This window comes from Micromesistius poutassou, assembly GCF_964030765.1.
Source record: "Micromesistius poutassou genome assembly, chromosome: 10".
In the NCBI taxonomy this organism is placed as follows: domain Eukaryota; kingdom Metazoa; phylum Chordata; class Actinopteri; order Gadiformes; family Gadidae; genus Micromesistius; species Micromesistius poutassou.
In genome coordinates, this window is record NC_140280.1 from 15,904,036 (window position 1) to 15,915,037 (window position 11,002).

At 45.7% G+C, this 11,002-nt stretch overlaps 1 protein-coding gene across 1 annotated transcript in view; it reads right to left on the reverse strand.

Annotated features, from left to right (window-relative positions):
* Positions 1-11,002, reverse strand: part of ntm (neurotrimin) — a 271,917-nt gene that overhangs the window by 103,814 nt on the left and 157,101 nt on the right. The gene's annotated exons all lie outside the window — the stretch shown is intronic.

The following is an 11,002-nucleotide window of genomic DNA, read 5'->3' on the forward strand; positions in this document are numbered from 1 at the left end:
GGTGGCCGGCCACCGCTGCTGGATATAATATAAAACCTGTTTGGGTGGTTATTATGGCCAGACATTTTATTTTAATGTGCTCATGGAGCTCATCCATTTAATTTGACTCCCAGAAAACTAGGAGTGACTTTCAATGACTGGCGAATGGGAGGAGTACAATGAAAAGAAATGTAAAATGCAGATAATGACATTACATGTAGAGACCTCTAATACCGGTCGGCCATGACTGCAAAAGCAATTATCCTGCCCATAAACCTGAGAGAGACCACCGAAACAACAACAACAACAACATCAACAACAACATCAACAACAGAGATGTGCATGGTCAACAGTGTATAAAGCTAATACCTTGTTTTGTTTGTTTGTTTGTTTCTACTCTATTGCCACGCATGGGTCAAGTGGAGATACAAAGCACATTTGTGTTTTCAGGCAACTTTTTGGTAATGGATTATTTCATGCTAAATTGTACCAAAAGTCTGTCATCGCATCACAATTATTATTTGAACAAAGTATGGCCAGCTGCCCTGATCTATTATCGGCCCCACCCCCTCCCAAACACACAAAGAAAAGAGAAAGAAGTCGATGTTACCAGACTAAGGGAACCGTTCCATTTGGAAAAAAAACATTAAACTGAAAGAGACAGAGAAGCAGACAAAGGGAAGTCAATTTGGCTTTTATCCAGCAGTCATATCCCCGGAAAGTTATTCTGGGGCGGGATGGGGAGTGGGGGGAGGAGTGCAGCAGTGTTTGTATTATCTCTCTGTATTATCTCCCTGAGTCCTGAACAAGGTGTCGACGGGCTTCACCGCCTGCCTTGACTGACTGTCTGGGCTGCCGTGGCTGCCTGGTGATAGTCTTGGTGCCGCGTGGCAAATCAAATTCAAATCCAGCCATGCGGGGGTGGTGGTGGTGGTGGTGGTGGTAGTGGATGGGAAGGCGGGGGGGGAGGCGGTGAGTAAGGTAAGCCGGGGCGAGGGTGGCTCCATCTTTCAGCTTTGACGGTCGTGTGTCAGGCCTCTTGATGGATCACCGGGGCTGCAAGCTGCCATCTCGACAGCGGAGCGCGACGCTCGGCTGACGAATTGTGAAATGAGACAGTCCCACAAAAGGGTTCGGCGGTGGGCAGAGCCCGGACCTGTGAGGTGCCACGGCAACTAACGCTGACCCAAAGCCCCACCGCCACCCCCCACCCCACCTCGCAACCCCATCCCTACGCCAGAACGCCGCATCCATCTCCCCTAGACTTGTGGCGAGGGTAATGAGGGTGCTGGGTGCTATGGAGACAGGCTATCTGCTTTGTTCCCAAGGGACCTGGGAAGCTTTGATGGGTTTTGATGGCGGGTTGTTTGGGGGGGGGGGCTTTAGCCCAAGAACCAACATTAGCAAGCATCCATCATGCTTGTCATGGCCATCAGACTTTTATATTGTGTCCAATTTTTAAGATATCCTAAGATTTGAGAGTTGCCAAAAAAAGTGCCCTCCCTCTCTGCTCCCCTCCCTCCCTACGTTTCTCCTCCATTGATAACTGCTGCATTTCTCACACCTGTGATTGACAGGCGATATGGATACCCTGAAGCAATCCCAGAGGAGCAGCCCTGATTGGTTGGCAATGACTCGGGAGCGGTTTACAATCTAAATTGTCTCATACAGAGAAAGGTGCAGTCAACTTCAAAGTGATTTCTCCCAGCGCATTTCACTCACTAATTTCTGACTGATGGCCATTTTTCCAAAACCACTCCCAAATAATAGCTATTTAATCCCACCTCCAGCACTTTTGAAAAATAAGTGCTCAAGTATCATCAGGCATTGGCATTCAACCTCTGGTATCCTTTCTCAAGAGTTTTTGGAGTTGAGTGAATAATAGGAAGTGCGATAGCAGACTTCCTCCAATTAAAGTAATTTAGCAGATGGAATCAAGCAGGGAGAATGAGTAGAGCCACAGTACATGTGGCAAAGGTCCTCAGTTATAATCACAGCTTCACCTATCATAATTACGCCAGCGACACCATTTAACAGTCCGATGGCATGGCGATTTCTGTTTAGTTTTTTACTGGGCCTGTGCGAGCAGACGGCTATAAAAGCTGGCCTGACCGGGGTGATTTTTCAGGGTGAGGACACGCAGGCTATAAATGGCAAAGCTGGTAATGTGTGCCTGCAGACATTTTAAATAACACGTTATCCGTGCATATCGAGACATGCTTCCGGTTTATTCTTCTCTCCTATTCTTCTCTCCGACACTCACTTTTGTGAGGTGGGTGGAGTCCCCCGTCGCACGTGATTAGATCCCCAGAAATTGTGGGCAAGGGGATGAGCGCTTACAGCCCTAGATGGCATTTCTGTACATTTCTCTCTCGGGTCTATTGCTCACTTTCTTTCTCTCTATATCTCTCTCCCTGTGTCTTTCCCTCTACATTTATCTCATGATTTCTCTCTCTCCATATGTGTCTCATGTTGTGGAGATATGTATGTCTTCCTAGATTTATCTCCCTATATCCCTTTCATTAAATGTTTCTCTCTACACATATCTGTCACAATTTCCCTCTCTCTAGTGCTCTCTCCGTCTTTCTCTTATCTCTATATATTTCCCTCCATATCCATCTCTCTCACTATATATCTTTCTCTCTCGCCATCCATCTCTCACCATTTCCCCCTCCAACTATTTCTCCCACTCTATCTCTCTAAATCTCTCCTTCCCTCCCTCTCTGTGTTCCCTCTGTGTATCTCGCTCACTCAGTCTCTTCCTATACAATGATCTACTGTGCCTCCTATGCCCTACAGTAAGCTCTTTGTCTTTATTTCAGAACAGATGACACAGAATGGGAACACAGCGTATGTAGTGTGTCCGTATTACAGGAACACGGCCACAATGCCTGTATGGATTAGGGCGTTCAATTCATGTCCTGTGCAACTGTGTCCTTAAAATGCAAATATGTATCACAGCAGATTATGACACAAATCTCCATGGAGCATTTTTTTAACCATGACGTTCGCGCCTCAACTGCTTATGTGTGAAATCTAAATTATATTAATAAACTAATTTAAATGATAAATTAATAATTAAAGACATTGACACACGTTTCAAATTAAGGAAGCACTGAATCTTAACTCCTGTGAACATGAACTAACAGCTCCTTCATATTCTTGAAAGGAGTGTTTCTTTCTTTTTCAAACTAATATTCCACCGCTCAGACTTTTCACTGATACTGCATGTTCTAATGTAATCCAAAAGTATGGCGCCTTGAGACTTCAAATCTTGAACGTTGTGTCTAAGTACCCTTAAGAGCTCTCCGCTTATGGATGTGTTTGCTTTGACAAGGAGACAAACACATCATATTAGGTTGTGGGGAGAAAAACACAGCAGTCAACAATTTGGTAGTGCACCAGCTCAGACCTAATTGTTGCTCTACACTGTGGTGTTTATGTATACAACCAAATTGCACTCTGTCAAGTTTTTCCCCAAAGGATCTGACATAATGGCAGCCATTAGCACGTTGTCTTCTTGCGTATTGTCTGACGTATGCATGCTGGGGATAAAGATGCATCTGTACATGCCTGTGTGTGCACTGTGTCTGTGTATGTAAATAGAAATGGGCTCCTTGCAGAGCTATTTCCATGCTTCACATCACACCTGGTTTAACGCTGAAGACACACCGCCTCTCCTCAGATCAAGGGATTATTAGAACGCCCCTTTGAGACGATGGGTTTGTTTGTTTCGTTGTTGAGTGAGTGACACTTGCAAGGACGCGTGAGGCTGACTCGGCTGATATAACGAAATATGCCAATTACAGACACTAATTAGGGTGTAATGACTGTCTTTAATGCCGTGTTTATCCTATGTTGTTGGCTCACACAAGATTTACGTTAAAACTAATTGTGCCGTAAGTTGCCTTTCGAGAGAGAGAGACTTAATGAGGTTTCTTTAATCACTTTTTTGCTTTTTTTCTGCTTAATTGGAGAACTAAGCTTGTTTGGCCAAGTATAAATCGGGCAAAATTAATGAATACATGGAAAAATATAAATAGGTGTAATATCCGTAGCTAATAGAATGTGTTATGCTATGTGTAACTTTATTTTTTAAATAAGACATTTTCTTGAATTGACTCAATGAAATAATGTGCCTGAATTCCTCAAAGCTTTCCCTTAGGCAGATGAGCACTACCACATTACAACATTAATAAGTGTACCTAGCAGTGGAACACCAGAGGCTGGTAGCAGAAAGTATAGCATACAGACATAAATGGGTTACGGGATCTTAGACTGAGATCTATTTTAAGATTTTGCCCAACACAAAAATGATGTGGAGGGCAGTGAACGAAAGCACGAAAGAACGAAAACGCGGATGAACAGCAGGCCTGCCTCCCTGTTTTCTGTCAACACACAGACAGACAACAGAAACTAAACAATCAGACAGCTCTAGATCCCCCCTCCCTAAACAACACGTCCAAGCTGAGATGTTTATATACACACAGCACAGTGTGCACCAGCAATCAATTACGGTGTATTTATCCGTTAGTGGGCATTCTCACATGGATAACAGCAACTCGTGCCCAATTAGGAACGTTTTTTTTTTGTTGGCGTGTAAATGATTGGCTCAGAACCGTGTCCAGGCGTTGCAGAGCTGTCAATCTTTGCTGGAGCCAGCCAGAAGTGGACTAACTAATGGCTCCTTTAATTATTAGCCACTAGCCTGCCTAACTCAGTAGGAAAATTGTTTTGTTGTTGCGAGGATTGAAGCATATGATGAGCAACCCCAACAACAATGACCACAACAACAACTTGAATATTTACTGTGGCACTGCATCCTATCTATAGCCTACACCCCGCAATCCCCACACAACTGAATTTAGACTTCCATGAGCATGACATAGCCTTCCCTCAGAGCGGCCCGGTGTCAGGCAGTGGATGCAGCCATCGCGCTATCGTCTTCTCCCAGGTTAAAACACAGACAGCCAGCGCCCTTTAAGGAGACGGAACAGGACAATAGGAGCCGACCGGCCACCGTTTGTCAACAGCCTGTCCCTGTGGTTGGCTCCCCCCAACAACACAATGCTCCGCCGCTCTGTTTGTCGGGGGGGGGGTTGTGTCATTTTGCGGGGGATTATTATTGTTTTTAGCTCCTTTTGCCGACACGTGGCTCTCCGAATGGTGTTTACTGTCAGGGATTTTTCTGAACAGCAGTCATCTGGGTGGTGGAATTGAAGACAGGAAATAACCTTCCAGCAGCGGCTGCTGATGAAAATGTGATGAATTATACGAGCGGGGAAAAAAACAGCAGCAAAGACGGCTGGGAAGGATTGGTGATGGTGGCATGGTGTGTGTGTGTGTGTGTGTGTGTGTGTGTGTGTGTGTGTGTGTGTGTGTGTGTGTGTGTGTGTGTGCAAGCGTGCGTGCGTGCGTGTGTGGTTGTGTGTTTGTGTGAGTGTGGAAGGGATTTATATACGACGGTTTTAGGCTGACAGCTCAATTATTGTAGTTGATGGGAAGCCAACCTGACCCTTCATCTGCATGCCCGAGGAGGCCTTTTTAGCTCCGACGGCCATACTTCTTGTGTCAGGAGGGGCCTCCCACTAACCCCCCCTTCACCCCCTCACACGCCCAAAACACTCAACATCGGTGTGTTAGGTGTATATCAGGGGTTTTTTACGTCCATGCTGTCTCAGACCCAGATTCTCTACTTTGTGGTGGACCAGTGGGGGAGGCGGGGAGCCCTGCTCTGGGAGGAGGATACGGAACAGGGCTGATGAGAGGAGAGGGGCGAGGCTTGATGTGGCGGTGCATATAATGTCCTTATAAGAGGATTTGCTCTCTCTCTCACTCTCTCTTTCTCTCTCTCTCTCTCTCTCTCTCTCTCTCTCTCTCTCTCTCTCTCTCTCTCTCTCTCGGATCCTCTCCCCACGAGGGGCTGCTGGGTCTGGTCGGGGACACCAGGATAACCCCCAGAGAGGCAGGGGGGGAGGGCCGCAAGTCTCCCAGCGATGAGTCATGCTCTGGGAGAAAATGTCACACACTCTAGGCTGCACACACACACACACACGCACGCACGCACGCACACACACACACACCTACATAGACACTCGCAAATACATACACATACAGACACACACAGAAAAATAAGATACAGAAACACACACGCACAGATAAGACACACATACACGTACAGTCACACACACAGGCAGCCGCACACACACACACACACACACACACACACACACACACACACAAATACACAAGTATATAGGTACATACACACAGAATGTCCGGATATTCACCCCGAGACGCTCAACTAGGCAGAAATATAGAACCGGAAGCTGGAGAAAGTGAAAGTACACAAGGACACCCGTGTCTCTCACCCACACCAAGCGTCTCCCTCCACACTAATTGATGAGGTATAACGGCCGCGGGGCTCAACTCCCAAACTCCCAAATATGAAACCCTCTCTCCATCTCTCTCCCTCCGCCAAGCTCCCGATGACGGCGGCGTTCAAATAAATCGCTGAAATATTTTCCACCCTATTTATCTCTGCTCCTGATCCTCCCACATTATCCAGCACGGCAAACAATCCAAATCACACACACTATTGAGAAAACCAATTTCTGTAGCCCGGAGCCAGGTATTCAAGAGGGTTGACATGGGATGCTTGGAAATCACAAGTCGGGTACCTCAAGTGCGCCGACACAGTTGTTTGAGTTTCCGCCACCCGTGGGAATTAATTAAAAAGCCCATGATGCATATTCTTTCAGAGACACAGGAAAGAAGGAAAAAATACGAGAGGGGAGTGAAAAGGAAAAAAAAATAAAAACATTTGCGATAATTCATGAAAAGGATACAGCGGTAGATATGGCGGTTGGTAGAGGGAGGGAAGAGGGGAGGGGGACAATGGTGTTGAGGAGGACGTGGAAGAAAACAACCACAAAAAACAAAGATGTTGCTTTATTAAGAGCTCAATACAATGGCACCGACGCAGCATACTAAGCAGGCTGCAACCCTACTGTGGCTGGTTGATGCAGGATGACACGCAGCCTAGGGACAAGTTTGGGGTGTGTGTTTCTGCTTTGATATTTGTTTTTACTGGAATCAACGAAAAGGGTTAGAAAAGTTAATAAAAAGAAAAGGGGAAGAAAAGCAAAACGGTTTCATCTAACACAATGATAATTGATGTTCTGCCATATCCCCTTCAGTGGTCAATTCTGGTCTTAGATTAAAGAGAAAGCTTTGTTGACCCTCTCGCTAAACGCTCCAGACTGACAATGTGCACTAAGTTTGTCTGCAGCCAGTCACAGTCTAGGGACATCATCCGTGAACACTTTGAGCAATATCGTATGCCTCTGCTACAGCTGGCGGTGTCAAATCAAGAGCTGTGAACAGCTATTAATTTAGTTCTGCTGAAAGACATTATGTGGGCCGGTGGGATCTGATAGAAACCCAGAGACGCCTGACTCCTTGATATTACATCATTTGTTTACCTGCAGTGGAATCAAAACGACCGCATGCATAGACGGAAATGGCACCGTTTTCTGATGTGTGGGTGTCAATTTTTCAGACACATTCGGCACATTCTATGTCCCTATTTACCTATCGACACAACCATCACACTGTGCGTTAAACCTGCCTATTCACCTCCCGAATAATGGTGCATAAGAAATGGTATCAATGCTTAGTCAGCCATGGACTTAGAGCAAAGAGGGGAGCTATTCTGCTCAATCACCATTCAAATCACTATAACTAATACTATCAGTAGGCTGAGTCAAGCTTGAATGTGACAGGCAGGTCCCATAAGCAATTCCACAGCACTCAACAATAAGCACCAGAGGGTGGGCTGATACAGTGCACAATGTGGGGAGATTACCATGAGGTAACAAAACCTAATGTGTGGAAGTAACCCGTGTCACATCTGATCACCGGTAAATATCCCTGTTTGATTCCTGATGACGAAATGGACCTCAAAGCAAACCAATAAAGCGACACACATCCTCGGGGGGGGGGGTGTTTTGCGCCTGTGTCAACACACACATACGAGAAGCAGGGAGCTCAGAGAGACGTAGCCTAGCCGCCTGGCCCAACCCAAGCCATCATTCAGCAAGATGTTTGGCCGCTACTGGCTTTTAATGACTGATGAATTAATTTAGGATTCACTTTGAGTCGCTCCAGGTAGGAGCCTCTACTCAATAGTCATGGGTGTGTACCTGAGTTCATGGATTATCTATTAGTTTGGGGCTGAAGGAATATAATTTCAGAGCAATTTTTCAGTGACACCGCAACAAACCTTTCATAATGTAAAAATATCACAGTAATGCACCGAGGTAGGAATACAGTATATATTCTCATCATACGCACTCATGCACAATCCCTGTCTTATTTGCCGTGTGGGTGAAAGGGGTGTTTGCATCTAGCGTCTAGTGTCTTTTAAAGAACGTCTAAAATGAACTTGGGGGCGGTGACTGGAGTGGGGTTAGCATAGCCATTGTTGTCCTATTTATTCACAGGTAAAGCGATGCTGCATGGATAGCCGGATAGACGCGATGGTGCTGAGAGTATTAGTTACCAGACATGCTGATGTATCAGCGGATTGACCTTTGAATAAGAGCATCAGTATCATTGTTGTCATTAATAATACTAACGACAGCATAACAAGTCTATCTATTATAATTACAATTATCATAATAATAATCTATTCACTGAGTTTAGCATAGGTCATTACACATTAGTAATAGCAGATTAGTTCCGAAGGCAGCAGAACACAACGCACGGAGCAGGTGGGGCACAGAAAGGTGAAACGCTTCCCCCACCCCCCCCCACCCCTCTCCTCTCCCCCTCCTCGTCCCCCTCCCAAACTAAAAATAGCGTGCAGATCATTTTAAATTGCAGAGTCAGGTGCATGCTGGCTGTTCCCCCCAGAGCTCATGCATATTCCCGTGGGTCCTGGCAGCCTAAAACTGTACACTTCTAAGCTAAGAGTTAGCCAGCTGCAGCTAATCCATCTGTTTTGCTGTCATTGCCAGGGCAGACCCTGCTGCCTGGGGTTAGGCATGAGGGCTGCTACACACAGACCACAATCTAACGCACGCACAAACACACACACATACTGTACACACACACACACACACACACGTGCGCGCGCGCAGGCAAGTTTTTTTATGGATCCGTTAATCTCAGCTAGCTTCAAAGAATAACACTCACATGAAGACCAAAGGTAACAGGCCGAGCGGGGCAGGTTTGTTTCTGTCACATACAAAACGGTGAGAAGTAAGATCACCTAGCACACGTCCTGCCCTCATCTTTACTGGTTGGTCACATTCATTGTTTTCCATTATTTATTCATTCATCATTGCACATATCAATCTACATCCTAACTAGGATGTAAATGCTTATATTGGTTCTGGTAAAAGATGCAGGCCAATACTTAAAGATAAAAAAACTGGAAGATCTCCTATTTGTGTTCTTTGGTGGCACCTATGTGAACATTCATAATGCTGCAAGTGCAACGTAGCCTGGTCGCGCCCACACTAGTGACGTCACGCCTCGCAAAAGCGCTGCTGACTTCTAGTCTGGCCAACCGTGCTATTAACTCGATTTCTGTCTCCCGAATTTTCGGGAACTCCACCCTCTTTTTCGAGAGCCAATCAACGTCGAGCCTCTCCAACGGCTCTGGGTAGAGGCGTGTTCAAGTAAGTGACGCTGTAGAGCAGCGACCGGAACCTCATTGTAAACAGCAGCATGGAGCAGCGGACAGCGTTCAACACAGCAGTCGATGCTGTGTTGAAAGATTTCAACCGGACATTTGTATTGAAAACCGAGCAGAGAGCAGCCCTGGAGGCATTTATAGAAAAGAAAAAGGAAAGAGCGGTGTGATTGGTTTAAGCTTCGACACCGCCTATTCTGGCTTCGACCAATAGCAGACTGAGGCATTTGAGGGGGGCGGGTAAACCAGGTTTGAAGGATGCGCTTTGAGAAATGGATTCTCTTAACGTCTTGGCCAGACCCAATGCTGAGTATCAACATTGGAAAGTCGTGCCAACCAGGCTAAGTGCAACGGGCCTTAGGCTCAATCTACATTGCGTTACCAGATTCACTTATAGATAGTCACGAAACTGACATTTATTACAATGAAATCTTTGGAGATCTTTGACGAGTGGCAAGTGTAACAGAATACCTCCATTTTAACTACTTGCAAAAGCGGTAGCCTATGTTCATATATTGGACTATTTTTATGCTCCCACTTTGTGTACCCTTTCTGATGATTCTAATGGAGACGAATAGACCATGTCAAGTGGGCTACTGTCTATCTACTGGCCAGTAATGGATTAAATCAACTCACTCGACTGAATCAAATTTCATGTTTAGGATTTGATTCTTTATGCATTTATAATATGGCAAGTTTCAAGAAAGAAATCTAGAAACTAATTTAAATCATGAAATGCTCTGATAGCCAGGTTCCTTAGCAAGCAGTTATAGTGGTAGTGCGTATTGAAAGGAGCTTGTGCCATTTTTGTGTTTACCAAGAAGAGAAATATAGCAAGAGTGTGTGATAAACAGATAAAAAGGAAAGTGAAAGGGAGAGAGAGAGAGAGCACAATGGATGGAGAGAGAAAGAGAGAGGGAACGCAAGAGAAAGCAAGAGACTGAGAGAGGCAGATAGCACAACGGAGAGGGAAAGAAACAGAGAAAGAGAGAGAATGAGGGAGAGAGAGAGAGACAGAGCACTCTAGCGTGAGAAAGCAAGAGATGGAGAGAGAGAGATAGCAGAATGAAGAGTGTGAGACAGAGAAACAAGCGTAAGAGAAAGCGACACAGGGCACGCACAGTATCTAACAGTGTGTTGCCACTGCTCTCGTCTCTCCCCAGTGTTATTAGGCTTGAAGGCTCGTAAATGTCTGTTGCCACTCTGAAGGTCTCCGGGCCCGCCTCCCTGTGTTTCTGGTGGCTGCCTGTTTTGTATGCAGGGGATGCAATGCATGTTGTTCATCTGAAGCTAGCTTTTGCTCAATAGGATAATCTCTCTATC